The 19,327-nt window shown below is 41.3% G+C and overlaps 1 protein-coding gene and 1 long non-coding RNA gene across 4 annotated transcripts in view; one reads left to right on the plus strand and one right to left on the minus strand.

Annotated features, from left to right (window-relative positions):
- C1GALT1 (core 1 synthase, glycoprotein-N-acetylgalactosamine 3-beta-galactosyltransferase 1) overlaps positions 1-5,125 on the plus strand; it is a 119,122-nt gene extending 113,997 nt beyond the window's left edge. Inside the window, exon 4 of one of the 3 annotated variants that reach the window (XR_004183216.1) lies at positions 4,643-5,125. The gene's annotated coding sequence lies outside the window, so the exon portion shown is untranslated. The remainder of the gene's footprint in view (positions 1-4,642) is intronic. The other 2 variants (XR_004183215.1, XM_031665295.1) reach the window with 2 other exon arrangements.
- The window catches only part of LOC103883060, a 35,704-nt gene that overhangs the window by 6,977 nt on the left and 9,400 nt on the right, over positions 1-19,327 (minus strand). The window lies entirely within an intron of this gene.

A 19,327-nucleotide genomic window follows, 5' to 3' on the forward strand; every position in this document is an offset into this window, starting at 1 on the left:
AAGGATGAGCTTCTATGCCCTTTGCAGCACATGGATGGCCAAGTCCTACTCATCTTAAAACCACACAGAAACCCAAATACCCATGTTTCACCCAAGAAAATAAACTGAACACAGATCACTGACTCAGGAAGGGGAACATCACACACCGGGCCTATCATGGGGAGGGGGGGAGGGGGGAGGGATTTACTGGGAGTTATACCTGATGTAAAATGACGAGTTGATGGGTGCAGCAGACCAACATGGCACAAGTATACATATGTAACAAACCCACGCTTATGCACATGTACCCTACAACTTAAAGTATAATAATAATAAAAAAAAAAAAACAAATGTAGTAACTCTGTCTAAATTGTAAGAGCACATGTTGAACATAGAATCATTTCAAGCAAGCATTTTCTCATGAGCTATTTGATCTTGAAGGCTCAGCATGTTGACATTCAATACATTAGCTCAGTGTCATCCCTTCCCTCCAGTGTTCTTCCAGCTGGCAGTCCTGTACATCCATTTGTCAATGGCAGCTCCTTTTCCTTCTTCATTGGCAATTAGTCTAGCTCAAAAACGTTGGGGCCTGTACCCGACATCTCAGCCTTCCTCCCTCCTTACTGTCCTTGTTGTTGTCCAGTTATTATATCTTCTCACATTCCAATGGGCACCAGATTCATTTTCATAAAAGTAGGTAGTGTGGAAAATCCTTACATGTATAGCATTTTGTTGAAGTGTGCATTGGTTAGAGTTGAGCAATTAGAAAGATTGTCTAGATTCAAAGGCAGCTTTTCTACCAGATGTCTGCTTCTCTCGAGAAGAAAGTCTGTCTCACACAGTTTCATCCCCAGGTCCCAAGGGGTCCAGTGGGGTGTCTGAGCTTGCTTCTTGGGAACAAAGACATCTGGAGTTCTCCCACACTGCTCGTGCTGTGCAGATGTCTGGGAGGCTCTCTTCTGCTGACTTGATGCTTCCATTTCTCATTGTGTCTAGGTCAGTCTGGCTGTTCACTTCAGTATCTCAGCCACCCACCCCTTCTTACTTCCAACAAGCGCTTAAAGTAGATTCCGTATTGGATGCATATACTTTTTTTCACAATTTTATCAAGAAATCAAAGTACTGCAGCATGTTTACTAATGCTGCAAAGACAAGTCCCTCATACAACCCTTTTCCAATCTCCACACTGCCTCGGCTCCTGCCAGTCTCAGAGACCCTACACTTAGACCTTCCTGTTTTCCACAAGGACTCTGCCTCTTTGGCCCAGTCGCCTGGGTCACCTGAGCTCATGGCTCTCCATCCATAACCAAAGACCTATCTGAGTGCCACCCCCTTGGGAGGAACTCCTAGGAAACTCACACAAATTTTATGGATATAAAACTTACTAGATATAAAATATCTAATGGGTATACATGAATTTATTTCTGCATATGTTTTTGGTTAACAAAAGAATTTTACATTAACAGCAGCTCCTATCCAGGGTACTTAGAAAAAAAGAGAAAAACAACAAATTAGTCATAGACAAAAGGAAGCAGAGAAAGTTGGCAGGAAAGGAATAGAGATATGTGTAATGGAATACTGAAAAGATAAAAGAAGATAGTGTAAAATAACCTAAGGCCTAAGAACCAAAGCATGTGAGGATATATGAGCAAAGAGAAGTACTGAAGAACTGGGATGCTGGGAAGTAGATGATGGGTGTCAACAACCTGAGTTACAAATTCAGAAAAAGATTTGCAGCAAATATGGCTAGTTATCTATGGGATTCCTTTTTCCTTTTCTTCTGAAATAACAAAATACTTATTTGTTTAGGGCAGAAATTTGATCAGTTCAAAATATTTAAGTTCCTAGATGCCCCCGCTTTGGCTAAGGGGCAGATGTGACACCAATGAGATGCAGGTGAATAGGGTTCTAGAGGCTTTCCTTCCATAGCAGGGGACAAAGCCTCAGAAAGAAAAGCATGTTGCTATTCCCCTCTGCTCTTTCTCCTAATTCCTGCCTGGTGAGTGCTCCTGATGCTGACAGATGCGGTAGCTATCTTGCAGCCACGATGAAGAAAACAGCATGACTAAGGACAGAAGGAGCTGAAAGGGGGATGACACACGATTTCTGATGAAAGCCTTGAGCCACGACATTTTAAAAATGAAACTAGATACCTCTTACTGAAATGATGCAGGGATTTCCAGTTAAATTTCCAGCAAAAGAATGAAAAATGGAAATTAACTATAAATCACTTATTTATGTAAAATAATATTAACATAATTTCTATTTGGGGTTCTGTCTTTGTTGTTGTATTTTAGTAAACCTTAAAATATAAGAGATTTAAAATTTACTTATAAACTGAGTCTGCCAAGTGCTTTCTATTTCTTTGTGTATGGTTTTCAGTTCTTCAGCCTTAAATAGTACTTCACTGGGTGTTTTCAGGAACTTACATCTGTTTGGGGAGGAACTGCTATGTTATAATCCTCTATGACTTTAAGTCCAAGGATATACACACCCCAGCAATCACAGTCTTATAGCCACTAATTCAATTCTTCTTACAGCTCTTGGGGTTTGGGTGTAACCCCTTAGAAGCCAAGTTATTAGCTGAATAAGGAACTAACACCTCCAACAATGCTGTTCACTCAGCAGGTTTCTTAAAAAACTCTTTGTTATCCAAGCAACTCCTAAGGATATACACCCAAGATGAGTTATGGAGAATTAATACTGACTCCTGAGAATCTAAGAATGGGCAGCAGCCCAGGTGTTCTCATCCTTGAATCATGCTGTTTCATAGATGCAACTTACCTTAGGTCAACTTAGTGTTTATTTTTGATAGTGCAACAAGTATAGACTTCAGACATTTTTCCAGTGACTTCCTTTAGGAAATCTGAGTATATATTTGTTAACATTAATATGCGATACGAATAAGCTTTCTAAAATTTGGACAAGTGGAAAAAAGTGGTATTTCTGTTCTTTGAATAAAAAGCAAATGTATTTAAAACATATGCATAATATATCAGTAGGTAAATTTATCAACAGGAAAAAATGATCAATCCTATTTAAACTACCCATTTTACAATTACAATCGTTTCTTATTCAGAAATTTATTAGGTCAACTTAAGTACTATTTATTACATCAGAACTACCAACACCTTTATTACCCTGTTTGGAAGACCGAACATGGATCAGATGTTAGTTCCACCTTAGATACAGCGAATCATTTCTTTCCATTTTAATAGCTGAAATTTAGAAAGCAAACGGATCCAGAGGGGATATGCCCACAAGCAGGAGATGAACGTGTTCCAAATGGCAGTGTATTTCCAAGGAGACTTACAGGCTTTTTATTCCAAGGATTGGCTCAATACTTCATTACTCAGAAAATGTGTTTGATCAGGCGAGACCTTCAAATTTGAGCTCCTCTGCAGTCAGGGGAATGCTAATGACTGTCTGACAGCTTGTCACAGACATTGGATTTTTTTTTTTCGTAGCATCCCTGGCCAGATTTCCTCTTTTCTGGCAGCTGTGCTGGTGCAGACTGCCAAGAGGCACCATACCCACCATCTTGAGAGGATTCTGTTTCCAGCAAGCCTTCTTTTACTGTCATCTATGTATTACATCTCTATTTCAAGTCTCTCCAGAATTTATAGTCATACTGGGGGTTTAGTTTCAATTTGCATTTGTTTGTTATGTGGCTTTACATGACTTTTTGCCTACTTCATGAATCTGTCTGATCTTCCCAGTAGATCAAAGTACCCAGAGGTTCTGATTCTCTTTGACATAGAGAAGCTCCCCAGAGACCATGCCTTTGATTTCATTTATAGCCCTTTAGGATAGTGTTTCCCCTTCAAACTCTCTTGCAGACTGGTAAATGTCCTAAATTATTGAGTGAGGAATAGAAGGAAGGGAGTAGGAAGTGAAACCCAAGACAAGTCACAATACCTGTTAATAAAAGGGAGGGGTTGCTAGGCAGGAAATCTTTGCCACTCTGGTCTTATCTCTTAAAGAACACTACCCAGGATTGCTCATCAATCATTGTCAACTATTTACTTTTACCTTAGGGTAAAATGACCTTATATGCAGGTAGTAGTAATTATTAGAGTAATATATGATGCCTAAACAGTATCTGCAGGTGGTAATAACAAATTAGAGTTGTGACAGGGCAGTGCTTCACAAATGTTCCAACTCAAGGTACAATCTCAAACTTGTTCCAGCTAGTACATGCCCAAGTATAGGGGTTAGGGGCTTTGTCTTCTACAACTTCACCATTCCTAAGGTGTTTAGATCCAAGTATCTAATAACTTATTACTCTGGTTTTTAAAAAGGACAGTTGTTCACATGAGAATAATTTCAATAGGGCTGAGATTTTTTGGAGCATGGTAGATGGGCATCACTCCCACCAAGGCTTGCAGGCAAAGAGGAAGTCAGACATTGACATTTCTCAGCATGGGTACATGTGCTGCAAGTCACCTATTGGTCAGTTGTGACAGCAGGTGCAGGAGAGTGTATATACAAGTCAACGCTGGGAGAGGCATGTATAAGAGCTGAGGGCTTATAGCAAAGCTTGGGCAAAGTAAGGGGTATGGTTGAGCCAGGAAGTCTATGAAAATGAAAAGGCCAGGGTTAGAACCTCAGGCCTCAGATCTTGGTTAAATCCTAAAAACTGCTCATTGTGCTTCTGTTGCAGACAATACATAGGAGTGAATGAGACAGAAAGCGAGACCATGAGGATGATTAAGAAGAGCAAGTACAACATGGCTGAGACTAAGTGTCCAGGGAGTTGAGAATAAGTGGCCTATTGTCATGTCCTATATAAGTAGAGTATGTGGATGGGAGGCCAAGAACACACCAACAAATAAAATGTTGAATACATCAGTCAAGGGCCTATCGAGATGATCAGGATGCTGGCTATTGGAATGTTTATCCTCCCACCCCACCCCAGAAGAGGACCTTCTTGGCTTGTTCACCGCTGTTTCCCAGCCTGGCACACAGCAGGTGCACAATGAATATTCATTAAAATCAACGATTAACTAAACTGGCTAGTATTCCATCTCACTTTCATTACTGGAGAACTGAAGAGCCAGCTAGCCTACAAAAACTCATTCTGGATTTAGAAGCAATAAGAAAACATGCATTCAAATAAAATCAGAGAATCCTTCTAATGTTTCTTCATGTGTCTCTCTTTTCCCATCCCCAACACCATTTATTTATTTTTCTTGACCTGCAAAGGATCTGTTTTGTCCTTGATGAGTCCCAAAAATAGCCCCCAAAGTGGTTCTCCTCACCTACCCCACCCCACCGATGCTGCATCACATGGTAGGGTGTTACCTTGCTCCTCCATGCAGGGAGCTTTTCTCAGCACCACTAAGGTACCAGGGAAGTGGTAACTGGGAGCAATTTTTCCCAATATAGATAAAGCCTGCATTAAAAAGTACGGTGATACATAGGCAAGGGGTAGATGGGGCCTTCCTAGAGGACACGATGTCTTCCTGAATTTAATCCATTAATAATCAACAAACCAGCCCTACTGATTTAATGCCTAGGCTTTGCTGCCTGACTATATTTAACAAAGCTTTCGAATGGCAGGGTGATTTCCTACAGGAATACTGAGTTTTTTCCAGGGACAGATGTAGCCTTGGTACATTGTCTGGTTATGTAGAAGTTTTTTTTTGTTGTTGTTGTTTTGGGTTTTTTTTTTGTTTTTTTTTTAACTGCACTTGTGCTGTTCTCCTTTTTTCAGCTTGTAGCTGGAGACACTTTGCTGCTACCTCAAAACCTTTTTGAAATTAACCAGTAATAAATAAGATCTTTCTCTATAGACAGCTTTTTCCAAAGGAATAAAAGAATTAGAAAATATGGAGGATCCATAGTATGCATGCCTTTGGTTTCCTGAGGTCCCTTAGGTGATATGGAATTCTTTAAAAATGTAGATAGATTTTGATAACATCATAATCAAGATCCTAAGAAATCACTAGCATCCATCAGACTGTAAAGTTTCTGAGCAATTCTCTCCCCAACCCCCATCCTGAGCCTAACATTGTGACTTGCTCACAGCCTCACTGGATAGATAATGGTTAGATAAATGAAAGCATTCATTAATCAATGTGATGTGAAGAATTTGGATAAATGATTCCTATTTCTCTCAGTCTAACAAGGGGAAGTAGTCCAATAAACATATCTGTAAGTTTGATAGAATTTGTAAGTTCTTTTGAATATTTGGAAATCTGATTTCATTTTTAAGACACACAGAGTCTATTATGATAGAGCAGTGAATTTTATTCAGTTAGGTAATTTTGCGCTTATTTTTAACCAGTTTGTTGTTTTTCTTCTTTCTTGTGGTTTTCACTATAGTATTCATGGATCCTATTAACAGTAAAGAAAGTGGCAGACGCTAGGCATGATAGCTCATGCCTGTACCCAGCACACTGGGAGGCTGAAGCAGAATTGAGGCCAGGAGTTCAAGACCAGCCTGGGCAACACAGTGAGAACATTTTGGTTGGTTTTTTGTTTGTTTTTTTTTTGTTTTATTTTTGTTTTTGTTTTTTAAGGAGAAAGTGGAGATAATAGGTTACTCCATGGTGAGGCTTGGGATGGTGGTGGGAATGGAGTGGAGGAAGGACTCCCTTCCCAATGACTAGATATGTCTTAATTTGTAAGAGGGCTCTCTCCCTTGTGACTTTCTCTCCTTTACCTATGTCAACTTTGTGTTGGGAGTGTTCAGTACAATATGTGAATGGAAAATTCAGAAATGAATGTACCAATAGAAATAAAGATACATGTGGGTGTTGCTTTTTTACTTTTTCAATGAAGATCTGATCCTTTGGTGCTTTACTTGGTCCTAATCCCACTTTTCTGTGAGTTGTGGCTGAGGACTTGTCGTTAATTATAAGATTCTGGTTGTTGAAGCTGTTGTTTACGCATGAAGGACTACTCAGAATATCACTGTAATTACACATCTGCCCCTCGGAGTTCTTCAAAAATAGGAACATGACTGATATGTTTGGAAAAGGTTAAAAATATGCTTAGTGCTAAAGGGAAAATGAGCTAAAAATTTCCTGGTATTTTATTATAGTTCTATATTTTATGATGATCTTTATTGCAATAGTAATATCTTGACTTTATAAAATTCTTTCATGTTTTAACCCTTGGTGTCCATACTTTTGCTTCTGGGAATATCATGCAGGCTTGATGTAACCATTTTGCTTATAAGAAAAGCAAATTGGGTCAGGCACAGTGGCTCACACCTTTAATCCAAGCACTTTGGGAGGCCAAAGGGGACAGAACACTTGAGTCCAGGAGTTCGAGACCAGCCTGGGCAACATGGTAAAAACCTTGTCTCTACTGAAAATACAAAAATTTGCCAAGTATGGTGACACACGCTTATAATCCTAGCTACTCAGGAGGCTGAGGCATGATCTTTTGTCAATTTAGTTTACAGGGCCCCAGCCACAGAACCTAGAAGGGTAAAAGAAAAGATCTCTCCTGCAATGCAATAGAAGAGTTTAAAGGATGTGACTCAGGGTAGGTCAGAGATCCACAAGTGGTTCATTTCTGTTGTCAAAATAAGTACAGTGAAAATACCTGTGAAAAGTAATAATTTAGAGACTATTAGTAAATAGTTCTTTGGCATAAGGTCATTTGTCATATTATTTGGCTGGGGAAGGAACTTAGGTCCTCAGCTCTGGGATGCCTACATGGCAGGCAGATTGGTGCTTTTTGTAGCCTCACATAAGACAGAAACAAGCAGAGGGCAAAAGATAGAACTCAGCAGGAGAAAGTCTAGTTGACAGAGCAGGAGCATCGCCATCTTGGACAAGCACTGCCATTTTAAAGTTCACCTTGATCCAAAACTGCCTAAATCCAAGGGCATCAGCCTAATGGCTAAGGTCAGCATGACCATAAGCCACAAATGACATCTCTGACCACAAACATTCCAACCATAAGATAAACCCCTCCCGAACCAGAGACATGCCAGCCCCAAGATAACCTCCCCTCCAACCAGAGACATTCCAACCCTGCAATAAACTTCTCCCCCACACAGAAACATTCCAAGCCTGTGGTAAGTTCTTTCACCCTGAACCCTGAAATACTCTTAGACTGTATTTCTTTCCTCTTTAACTCTTACATTTCATGCCAAAACCCATGATGGGTGTCAGAAGTAGAGGTTCTCTTGCAACCCAGGAAACAATGGACAGCAGCTGCTCATCCTGCTGGATCCTGAGAGTCTCTGGCCGCCCACCCTGTCTTGTCTCTCACTTCACTTTTCAAGCCATTTGCATGAGAAGGACAACTAACCTGAAGGGGACTGCAAGGCTCGGGCTGCGGCTACTCTCCAGTGAGCCCTCAAAACCCTCAGGTCTCAGGAATCCATCTCCAACCACCTGCAACAAGTATTTCGTTCTCTCTTCTCTCCCTCTGTCTTTCCCTTTTTCCCTCTCTCCCTCCCTCTCCCACACACACGCACAGCTCCACTCCAAGAGGCCCTTTGCTGATTCCAACCAGAACATCCAACATCACACACTAATCCAGCTGACTAGTAAGGGCTGCTCTCCCCTGGCTTTCTCATGGTACCTGGGAAACTCAGGTCTGCTGTCCCGGCTCAAAGGACCAGTGTGACTAAGCTAGAAGACATCTTGGGGATGCCTAGTTTCTTCTCAGCTTGACCATCCTCTTTAGAAAGAGGATTCTGGGTCTCTGTCTTTTGTCTGGGGATGCCTAGAACCAAAACAGACATCATCGGCCTCTTCTCACCAGTTCACATGGGTGCCAAACAATCCCACATTCCTACATCCTCTACACTGGGCTGTCTCCTTCATAAACTCCCCAAACTTGCCTTACAGGGAAGCATAAAGCCAAAGCATTTAGCCTTTTCTTGCAACACTGCCTGGTCCCAATACAAATTTTATTTTATTTTTTTTTAAGTATACTTTAAGTTCTGGGGTACATGTGTACAACGTGCAGGTTTGTTACATATGTATACATGTGCCATGTTGGTGTGCTGCACCCATTAATTTGTCACTTACATTAGGTATATCTCCTAATGCTATCCCTCCCCCCACCCCATGACAGGTCCTGGTGTGTGATGTTCCCCTTCCTGTGTCCAAGTGTTCTCATTGTTCAATTCCCACCTATGAGTGAGAACATGTGGTGTTTGGTTTTCTGCTCTTGTGATAGTTTGCTGAGAATGATGGTTTCTAGCTGCATCCATGTCCCTACAAAGGACACAAACTCATCCTTTTTTATGGCTGCATAGTATTCCATGGTATAGATGTGCCACATTTTCTTAATCCAGTCTGTCATTGATGGACATTTGGGTTGGTTCCAAGTCTTTGCTATTGTGAATAGTCCCGCAATAACATACGTGTGCATGTGTCTTTATAGCAGCATGATTTATAATCCTTTGGGTGTATACCCAGTAATGGGATGGCTGGGTCAAATGGTATTTCTAGTTCTAGATCCTTGAGGAATTGCCACACTGTCTTCCACAATGGTTGAACTAGTTTACAGTCCCACCAACAGTGTAAAAGTGTTCCTATTTCTCCACATCCTCTGCAGCATCTGTTGTTTCCTGACTTTTTAATGATCGCCATCCTACCTGGTGTGAGATGGTATCTCATTGTGGTTTTGATTTGCATTTCTCTGATGGCCAGTGATGATGAGCATTTTTTCCTATGTCTGTTGGCTGCATAAATGTCTTCTTTTGAGAAGTGTCTGTTCATATCCTTTGCCCACTTTTTGATGGGGTTGTTTTTTTCTTGTAAATTTGTTTGAGTTCTTTGTAGGTTCTGGATATTAGCCCTTTGTCAGATGAGTAGATTGAAAGACTTAGGATTGTCTTGGCAATGCAGGCTCTTTTTTGGTTCCATATGAACTTTAAAGTAGTTTTTTCCAATTCTGTGAAGAGATTCATTGGTAACTTAATGGGATGGCATTGAATCTATAAATTACACCTTGGGCAGTATGGCCATTTCACAATGATGAACATCAATGAAAAATCCTCAATAAAATACTGGCAAACTGAATCCAGCACATCAAAAGCTTATCCCACCATGATCAAGTGGGCTTCATCTGGGATACAAGGCTGGTTCAACACTCTGAAAATCAATAAATGTAATCAAAAGCATTATAAATGAAGACAAAGACAAAACCATGATTATCTCAATAGATGCAGAAAAGGCCTTTGACAAAATTCCAACAGCCCTTCGTATAAAATCTCTGAAGAACTAGGGCTGGTAGTGATGGAATGTATCCAAAATGGTAGGCTATTTGGATGACCCACAGCCATCACCTAGAATGGGCAAAACTAGAGCATTCCCTTTGAAAACTGGCAGGCAGGGATTGCCTCTCTCACCACTCCTATTCAACACAGTGTTGGAAGTTCTGGCCAGAGCAATCAGACAGGAGAAAAGAAATAAAGGTATTCAATCAGGAAAAGAGAATCAAATTGTGTCCCTGTTTGCAGATGACATGATTGTATGTTGCAGAAAACCCCATTGTCTCAGCCCAAAATCTTCTTAAGCTGATAAGCAACTTCAGCAAAGTCTCAGGATACAAAATCAATATGCAAAAATCACAAGCATTCTTATACACCAATAACAGACAAACAGAGAGCCAAATCATGAATGAACTCCCATTCACAATTGCTTCAAAGAGAATAAAATACCTAGGAATCCAACTTACAAGGGATGTGAAGGAACTCTTCAAGGAGAGCTACAAACCACTGCTCCATGAACTAAAAGAGGACACAAACAAATGGAAGAACATTCCATGCTCATGGATAGGAGGAACCAATACAAATTAGATAACGACAGCCGACGGCCCAAAAATTGAACCTTTGACTTTCAAATTCTCAAGGACCTTGACAACTTTATAACCAGGAACAGTGATTGGCAAGAGGTTCTCTATGTTCTGACTTTCTCCTACCTTAGCTCCTGACCCTCCCTATGTCAAGCTTGCACTCCTTATGAAATCCTTCTTAATGAAAACCCTCCCTGGGTCTCTTCCTCCAAATTCCTTCCCCTGTAACCCCTTCCTCCAAAACCCCTTTTGACCCTGAAGATGAACCCCCTCCATATTTCTCATGCCCCTGCATTCACTCCTCACCCATTTGAACCCTCCACCCCAGTGGCCCCTCCTGACCCCAAGCCTTCAGCCCAAATCCTGCTCCTCCTCCTTCTCCACCTGTTACCCGTTCACAAACTACTCCAACCAGTCAAACCACCTCTGCCATTCTCCCTCTCCAGGAAGTGGCTGGGGTTGAAGGCATTGCTTGTATTCATGTCCCATTCTCCATATCTGATTTGTTGCAGATCAAACAGTATCTGGGATCTTTCTCTGAAAATCCCTCTCATTATCACAGGAAATTCCTACACATAACCCAAACCTTTAATTTAACTTGGCCTGATGTTTGTAAAATTTTAACCTCCACCCTCGCTCCTGGTGAAAAAGAACACATCTGGCATTCAGCTGAAGTCCACAGAGATGAACTCCATAACCAAGCCCCTATACAAAATCCAGTGGCCAATGATGCAGTCTCCCATAGAGACCTAGATTGGACTTACCAACAGAGAGACAATGGCATCATGCGAAGAGACCACATGATTACCTATCTCCTCGTGGGCATGGACAAAAATGCCCAAAGGCAGTTAATTATGAGAAACTTGGAGGAAGTACACAGGAGCCCAAGGAGAATCCTGCCCTTTTCTTATCACGCCTCACTGAAGCTATGCTAAAATATACCAATCTGGACCCAGAATCTAGAGAAAGGCAAACTTTTCTCCACCTCCAATTTATTTCCCAGCCTGCCCCAGATATCCGGAAAAAAATTTACAAAAATTAGAGAAGGGTCCCCAGACATCTCAGCAGGACCTCCTAAATGCAGCCATCTGTGTCTTTGAGATGAGGAACAAAAAATTCAAAAAGACAAATATCTCTGTCCAAAATACCAGATGCTCGCCTCTGCTGTCCAAAAATCAGTTACACAAAAGCCTCCCAATAACCCAAAGGGAAACTTCCTCACCTCTCCAGAAGTCTGTTTCCAATGTGGCAACCTTGGACACTGGGCAAAGTCTTGTCCTGGCCCCTTGCCAAGCCATGTTCAACTTGTGGTCTTTAGGGACACTAGAAAATGGACTGCTCTCAATGGGGATACCCTCCCTATTTGGTGTGGCCCATAATGAGGCCTCCTGACCATCACAGGAAGAAATCTCTTCACTGCTGGCACTAACAATGGAAGACTGAGGGTGCCCAGGATCCTTTGTCCCCACATCCAGTTAGTCCATGGAACCCAGGGTAATTGGGACGGTATCTGATAAGATTATTTCTTTTGGATACTAGGGTGAGCCTATCAATATTAGCCAAATATCAATGCCCATCATAACATTCATCCATTTCTGTTGTTGTCATGAAGGCCATACAAGAAACCCCATACAAAACACTGCCACATTGTATTCAACATACCACCAGGCTTTTACACTTTTTCGCTGAATGTGGGTAACAGATATCCAAAAGGAAGGCCCGATTAACCTCTTCAAAAGTCTCATACCTAGGATTAATTGTAACTCTAAATACTTGAGAAATTCCACCAGCACGAAAGCAAGGTGCTCAACAAATGCTTTTTCCTAAAACAAAAAGGGACCTACTTTCTTTCCTTGGATTAGCGAGATATTTCCGATTATGGATAGCAAATTTTGCCATTATCGCTAAACCTCATTATGACCACACAAAAGGAAATCTTAACCAAACACTTGTTCCCACTCCAGACCTTTATCGTGCTTCCTCTCACCTAAAACATGCCTTATTACCGGCTCCTGCTTTAGGCCTTCCAACTCCCTGAGACCCTTTATTCTATATTTACCTAGTTCTCATAATCAGGCCCTTGGACTCTTAGCCCAACCCATGGGAGATTCCCTCCAAATTGTGGCATATTTTTCAAAACTCCATTTACAAAAGCTGGCCCCTTTGCTTAAAATTTTAGACTCCATTTACAAAAGCTGGCCCCTTTGCTTAAAAATTTTGGCCACAGCCTCTCTGATTATCCCTGAGGCACAAAAACTCACATTCTATGAACACCTTCAGGTATTTTCTTCTCATAGTCTGCAAAATATGCTCAGCCATAAGGCACTCACCTCCATCTCATTCTCTCACATGCAAGCCTTACATTCAACTCTCCTTCAACAATTCTATCTCTCTTCATTAGATGCTCCCCACCAATCCCACCACTCTTTTGCCTTCAACACCAATTTTGGACCCCAACCAACACTCAAGCTCTGATTTAATTGAAAGTTCTTTCATCATGTTTCACCACCTTACTTCTACTCACATAAAGGGAGCCCCAGATGGCAGCGCATCAAAAAAAACCCTCCCATCCAAGCAGGATTTGCCGTCATTGAGGGATATCATGATGATACTCACTCTCTCCCACCTAGAAAAGTCATAGAGCCTGCCCCCTTGCCTTTGGGCACATCCTCCCAACAAGCAGAATTAGTTGCCCTAATAAGAGCACTAACCCTAGCAAAAAACACACAAGTTAATAGATACACCAGTTCTAAATGTGCCTATAACATCACCCATTCCAGTGCCTAAATTTGGAGTGAGCAAGTCTATCTCACGGCTAAGGGAACTCCTATCATTAATGAAAAACTAATCTATTATTCACTAAAAGCAGCTTTACTTCCAGAAAAGGTTGCAGTTACCCATTGCAGAGGACATCAATCAGATAAAAGCCACATTTTGGTAGGAAACCATGACGCTGACTATCGGGCAAAATACACCTCAACCCATTATCCAATGCCCCAGTACCTATTTCCCCTCATACAACATATCCCCCCCTTTTATCCAGAACACCAAATACAACAACTAGTCATGATGGGAGCACAATTCAAACCCCCATACTGGTTCATACAAAACAAATTAGTCCTACCTGACCTTGAAAAAAACAACCTTTTTATGGGACATTCACAACCTCTTCCAGACTAGCCGTTCCCCTCTACAACATTTCTTAAGTTCCCATACAGGAACAACTGAAAGCCATTCCCCATCAATGTTCTATTTGCCAAAAAGCTTCACCCCACTCCCACACCAGACCCCCTTCTTTCCTAACCCATCAAGCCAGGGACACCTTCCAGGACAGGATTGGCAAATTGATTTTACCCATATGCCCCCAGTTAAAAAGGTTCAATTTCCTCTAATTCTGCTCAATACCTTTTCAGGATGGGTCAAGGCTTTTCTCATGACCAAAAACAGGCTTCTACTGTCACCTCAAAATTAATAGCAGAAAGCATACCCAGGTTCAGGGTGCCTCTTTCTTTTCAATTCAACAATGGTCCTGAATTCATCTCTCAAATTACTCAAACACTTGCACAAACTCTACAAATCACCTGGAAGCTACACATCCCCTGTCAACCTCAAATCTTCAGGAAAGATTGAAAAAATGAATGGCATTCTAAAAAACACCCTCACCACGTACTCCAAACACATAAAGAGTGGGTTACACTTTTACCTTTGGCCCTCTTAAAAATTGGGGCACTCCCAGGTAAACCCGTAATGCTCAGCCCCTTTGAACTCATGTATGGAAGACCACTTGCCCCCTTTGTTCCACCTCAGGGTCAAGCGCCAATTCTACCAAATCTTCTCATTTCCCCTCTTCTACATACCATCCACCATTTCATTTGGGAATATGCTGACAAATACCTGCCACAATCCATTGCCAACTCCTCTAATCCCTTCCTACAGTCAGGAGATTGGGTTCTGATAAAAGATCCCAGTCCTACCCCCAATTCCCCCTCACACTTAAATGGAAGGGACTTTACCAAATCATCCTTATGACGCCCATGGCAGCAAAACTCCAGGGACTCCCCAACTGAATTCATTATATTTCTCTCAAGAAAACAGATTTCCCTTCCCCACATACCCAAACAATCAAATCTAAAACCCCTTCAGCCTTCTCTTGTGTCTCTGTAAGACCCACTTCCCTTTGCCTCACTTGAATCCTGGAAGAAAAGGAAGAGAAATCCACATAAGCCACTTATGTCTCTTTCTCTCCCAAACTTTCATCACTTCTTAACCAACCTTGTTACAGACCTTCAGTAGTACCCTTATGAAACTCCCATTATACATCCTGATCAGCTCCTTACTGTTCTATGGGACCTATGGCTTCAAGGAACTTTCTAGGACTTTACTCCTATCCAAATAACCTTTTTCTCTTTTTGCTTTTTTTTTTTTTTTAAATATAAATTCCCTGAGTATATGAACCTTACCAATGCAACCAATCCTCATTGCTCTCAAGCTAGAATGCTCTAGAAACCGTACACAATCTCTTGCTGCAAGCTAACTCCTCCTTTGCTCTGGAATCCTGGATGTGCTTATCACTGTCTTCCTCAGCTTACACAGCCCTTCCTGTACCCCTTTATGACCTTTTAAGAGGAAGCATAACCCTAATTTATAAACTCCAAAGAGCTTCCTTTTCTGAAAGAGCTGACACCCTGGTCAGTAATTATCCCACTTCCAGGGCCAGTCAGGCTAACAAATTATTTCAAACCTATTACAACTCCCTACAATGCTTCAAGCCCCAAGGCCCTCCCATTGAAGTCCCTATAACTAAATATAACCCCTTTTACAAGAAGCTTAACTTTGCTTTTCAGCCTCTGAGGGAAATCTCCCTGTAAGATCCTTAACACCTAACCAACGCAACCGCACCATCATTATTAAACACCTCTGTGACCATCAAGCTAACTGATTTGACTACCAAGTATCACCTGAAGCAAACGGAACATTTCTGCATTTGACTTGTTTTATGGCCTCTCCCTTAAGCAATGCCTCCAGCCTAACTTGTGCTGTCCCTGGTGCCCATCTTTTTCCATGGCTTAATGTCAATGGTACAATATCGATCGCACTAAATGTGTAAAAAATAACTCTTCCTATATTTCTACTACAATAAGTGTCTCTCTGGCCTCCTCTTTGTCCATCTGGAGTAATGAACCACAGGAAAGAAAAAACACTCCATCTTTAATTCACTTATTCTCTTTCCATATCTCTGCCTATATTTAAGACAAAGGTTTGTTCTTTTTGTGTGGCACCAACACATATCTTTGTCTCCCCACCAACTGGACTGGAACCTGTACCTTAGTTTATCTATCTCCCCCACACTAGACTAGTTCCCCCAATTAACCTTTGCCCATCCCATCCATTCAATATGTTAGGAAAAGAAGGGCCATCCACATCCTTCCCTTAATGGCTGCCTTGGGTATAACCTCTGGACTTGGATGGGAACAGGCAGATTAGTCATCTCCTTAACATACTTTAAGGCTCTTTCAACAGAACTACAGGCTTCTTTAGAAGATATAGCCTGAAGCCTTCTAAGAGTCCAAGACTAACTAGACTACTCGACTCTGGTACGGTCCTCCAAAACAGGTGGGGACTAGATCCTATAACCATTGAAAAAGAGGCCTCTGCCTCTCATTGGGTGAAGAATGTTGTTTCTGTATCAATCAATCAGGCCTAGTACCACTGCTGAAAAACTTAAAGGGCTAAAAAGCTAAGGGTATAACAAAACAACCAAATAGATTATTGGTTTGAGAACAAAATCATAGCATGGGTCATCCCACCTCTGGGCCCTCTCCTAATGATACGTCTAGGCCTAATGTTCTTAGGCTGCCTAATTACCCTTTTTCAAAGATTTTTAACCGACAGGATCATGGCCATTTCACAATTACCCCAAAACATCTACATCCTGCAGTCAATCTGAGACCAAAAAACTCTCCATCCCCTCGTCAACAGGAAGTAGCCAGAAAGAACACGCCACCCCTCATCCTTTTTATAACTATAGAGTCTGGATTGACAGAGCAGGAAGATTGCCATCTTGGACAAGCATCGCCATTTTAAAGTTCACCTTGATCAAAAACCACCTAAATCCAAAGGGCATCAGCCTAATGGCTAAGGTCAGCATGACCATAAACCACAAATGACACTTCTGACCAGAAACATTCCAACCATAAGATAAACCCTTCCCCGATCAGAGTCATGCCAGCCCCAAGATAACCCTACCTCCAACCAGAGACATTCCAACCCTGCAAATAAACTTCTCCCCCACACAGAAACATTCCAAGCCTGTGATAAGTTCTCTCACCCTGAATTAAATACTCTTAGTCTGTAAGAGAGAAGTCTCCTGACCAAAATCGGTCCGAAGCCCCTTTCAGGTTTATTCTCCAAAATGAACCTGTCTTTAATGGTTGAGCTGCTTTTCATGTTTCTTTCCTCTTTAGCTCTTACACTAGTGCTCTAGTGCTACTTCACTATTTTTTTCTAGAACAGCTGGAATTCTCTTTTTAGATAGAATGGGACTCAGGGAGATTTGATCACTTCATAAACTTTTTTTCAAAGCAGGTCCCATTTCTTTCCATCCCTTTCAACCATCTTCAGTGCCTTATAATAGATTAAATGATGGTTTTCTAATAAATGACAATATTCTAGCTTAGTAGACAATATACAAAATGGAGAGGGAGAGTTGTGCATAGTCTTAAGGTAATAATAGCTAAATAAAATATAATCATCAACTTAAAGATGATAACTCTAATTACCACACAATGTGAACAATTTCCATATAATTAACTGTTGTTTAGGCTATAGAGTAACAAAGACAGCTCTCTGGTTTTCTTGTAGGTAGAAAACATATTGGTTTGGCAGATGTTTTACTTACTATCAATTGCTTTTCAATAGATAGTTGCCTTTCCTTTGCAGTGAATTCAGCAAAATCCACTTTAAAACAACAAATGTTTATTGAGTAATCACTATATACAAGGGAATATGTTAGGCCTGAGAAGAAAAACAAAAATAAGCCTCAATACTTTCTCTTGAGATAGTAATAAAAAGGAATAAAATGTATGTGTAAATTATAATGATCTGTGGCAGCAGAAGATAAGTGAATAAATGTATTTCATCTGAGTGGAAAAGTTTTGTCTTACATTTTTGATAATACTAGAAGGTAGGCAAGATTTAAAGGACTGAGACAAAGGAAGGAGTTTCCAAGAAAAGGGAACACTGCCTATGAAAATATGAGGCAGATAATCTTGGAGTGTCTTAGTTTTTTCAAGTTTCTATAACAAAATATAAATCACAAGGCTTATAAACAACAGCAATTTATTTCTCATTGTTCTAGATGCTGGTCCAAGATCAAGGCACCAGCAGATACAGTGTCTGGTAAGAGCCCATTTCCTGGCACATAGCTGACACCTTTCTTGCTGTGTCCTTACGTGGTAAAAGGGGCTAGCTAGCTCTCTGGAGTATCTCTTACAAGCGTACTAATACCTGTCACGAGGGTGGAGCCTTCATTATCTAACACCTCCTAAAGGGCTCACCGCCTATCATCACCTTGGACATTAGGACATTAGGATTTTACCGTATAAATTTGGGGAGGACACAAACATTCAGACTATAGCAGTGTGTTTTCAGGGAAGAATTAGAGATGTGGTTGACAGAAATTTAAGGTTATCACAATAGAGTGGGACTAGTTTGTGGGTTTTTTTGTTTGTTTGTTTGGAGATGGAGTCTCGCTCTGTCACCCAGGCTGGAGTGCAGTGGTGCAATCACAACGCACTGCAAGCTCCGCCTCCCGGGTTCACGCCATTCTCCTGCCTCAGCCTCCCAAGTAGCTGGGACTACAGGCGTCCATCACCACGCCTGGCTAATTTTTTGTATTTTTAGTAGAGACAGGGTTTCACTGTGTTAGCCAGGATGGTCACGATCTCCTGACCTTGTGATCCGCCCGACTCGGCCTCCCAAAGTGCTGGGATTACAGGAGTGAACCACTGCGCCCGGCCTTGTTTGTGCTTTCTAATACAGTAGCCATTAGCTACATGTGGCTATTCAGCACTTGAAATGTGGCTAAAGAGAAATTTTCTGTAAATGTAAAATACATACCAGATTTTGGACACTTAATTTTAAAAAGTAAAATATCACGTTTTTATATTGATTACACATTACAAGATATTTTCAATAAAGTACGTTACTAGAATTAACTTCATCTGTGCCTTTCTACTTTAATGTGCACACTAGAAAATTTTAAGTTGCATATGTTGCTCATATTATTTTTCTATAGGATAACATTGGGCCAAATTATGCCAAAACTTGAGTATCAGACAAAGCTCCCCAATAACCCTTGCTGCCACTGCAGACTCCCACAGCCTAGGCCACGAAGGTTTCCCACAGTCTTCACAGATGGTGACCTCAGTTGACAGAGCTACATGGAGACTGCACCACTGCACCCTGCCAGCCAGCACCCTAACACATACCTGCAAGTGAAAGGCTTTCTCCACTGAAGCCAGTCCATAAAATCTGGAAACATTTACTGCTCCCTCAAATGTGCAGACATCTCTGG

The sequence above is a fragment of the Papio anubis genome, chromosome 4, assembly GCF_008728515.1.
Source record: "Papio anubis isolate 15944 chromosome 4, Panubis1.0, whole genome shotgun sequence".
Lineage (NCBI taxonomy): Eukaryota > Metazoa > Chordata > Mammalia > Primates > Cercopithecidae > Papio > Papio anubis.